This window comes from Montipora foliosa, chromosome 6, assembly GCF_036669935.1.
Source record: "Montipora foliosa isolate CH-2021 chromosome 6, ASM3666993v2, whole genome shotgun sequence".
In the NCBI taxonomy this organism is placed as follows: Eukaryota; Metazoa; Cnidaria; class Anthozoa; order Scleractinia; family Acroporidae; genus Montipora; species Montipora foliosa.
In genome coordinates this window covers 60,170,812-60,172,381 of record NC_090874.1, presented here as the reverse complement: position 1 = coordinate 60,172,381, position 1,570 = coordinate 60,170,812, and positions in this window count along the sequence as shown.

The following is a 1,570-nucleotide window of genomic DNA, read 5'->3' as shown; positions in this document are numbered from 1 at the left end:
AATCCTATGTGAGTGCTAGGGTAACACTAGCTGCCTTGTAAACGCTCTGCTAGGGACAACTCGCCTACCCGGGACAACTTTTTAGCGGTTTTCATTGTGTTTGTGATGCTGGCGGTTACCAAGCACACAAAGTTGCCCAGGGTGGTAGGGTAACCCTACCTGTGAAATTTTGCTTGTAAACCCGGGCTATCTTTGACCCTCCTGCTAGGGTTACCCTACCTGCTTTTAAACAGGGCCTAAAGGTACGGTAATACGAGCAACAAAAACGTTCAACTTATCTCGCAACATTGCTGCGGAACTAGTCGAAAAGCAGTGTTGCGCGTTTTACATCTCACGCCAAACCTGTCTCGCAACAAAAAATATTTTGCAAGTTGCTGCAGAAAGTAGAATGGACCTTTACTTTCGGCAACACACTGTAGCAACTTGCAATTGCAACACATTTTTTTTTTGTTGCGTGACAGGTTGGCGTGGGATGTAAAACGCGCAACGTTAACACTGCTTTTCGACTACCGGTAGTTTCGCAGAAATGTTGCGAGACAAGTTGGACGTTTTTGTTGCCCGTATTGCCGTAGCTTAACTTGTTGAAAGTGGTTTTCCACCTTTTCACGGCAAATGTGGAACAAACACGTGACCGTGCTGATGAGAATACAGTGCAATCAGCGCATACAAGAATACCTGGCTTGAAATCTGCACAGACCTGAATGATAGAGGGGGTCGAAAATTCCGACCTCGCAACCAACTTTTCAGACTCCCTGGATTTCTCATAACATTCAGACTCAAACGAGTGAGATGGTCATGGTGGCTCGAAAACCTGACACTGTTTTCATCTCACGCTAATGGTGCAGCTAATACATATCGTCAAGCATTCTGTTCATAGCATTCGGAGTGGTTTTAGGAAACTTGTGCCATCGTTCTCAGTTTCTTGTCGCGTACATTTTTCCCTAAAACTCGCCGTAGACTAATAAGAAAAAAAAAATACAAAGGGTGAAGCAACACAACAGAATTAATCGAAAGATAGTTTGCAGAATTTTAAGGATAACCTTTGAGAATGTATGCTTTAACGTGAAGTATGTAAAGTGTGTTGCTTCTCAGTGTTTTTGACCACTGTTTGTGTTTAAGTGCACTCACGTGATGCGACTACCATGTTGGTGCCCATTCTCGTCACCAGAGCTTTGGATCGACCCAAGGCTCTGGGAAACTCTATGTCGGAGAACATGCGCAGTAGGGTTCTTATATCCAAAACTTGGCTATTTGAACCTTACGGCGCCTGCTCACTCCTCGTGCTAGCATGAATGCACCAATGAGAGACGCTTTTGATTGTTCTTCACGAAAACCAACGACAAGACACTTTTTTTCGGGGTTTCCCAGAGCTCTTCTCTCCCTCAGTCAAGAGAAGAGCTCTGGGGTCGAGAATGGTTGGTGCCAAAAAAATAGAAACATGTTGCTCAAATTTTGCATAATAATAAAGTCAAATTCCCAAAATACTTTTTCGCTGTCGTTCTTTCCACCAAGATGGCCACCGTGACGTCAGGTAAAATCAGATAATTATGCGCTCGATTCCCGTAGGCTT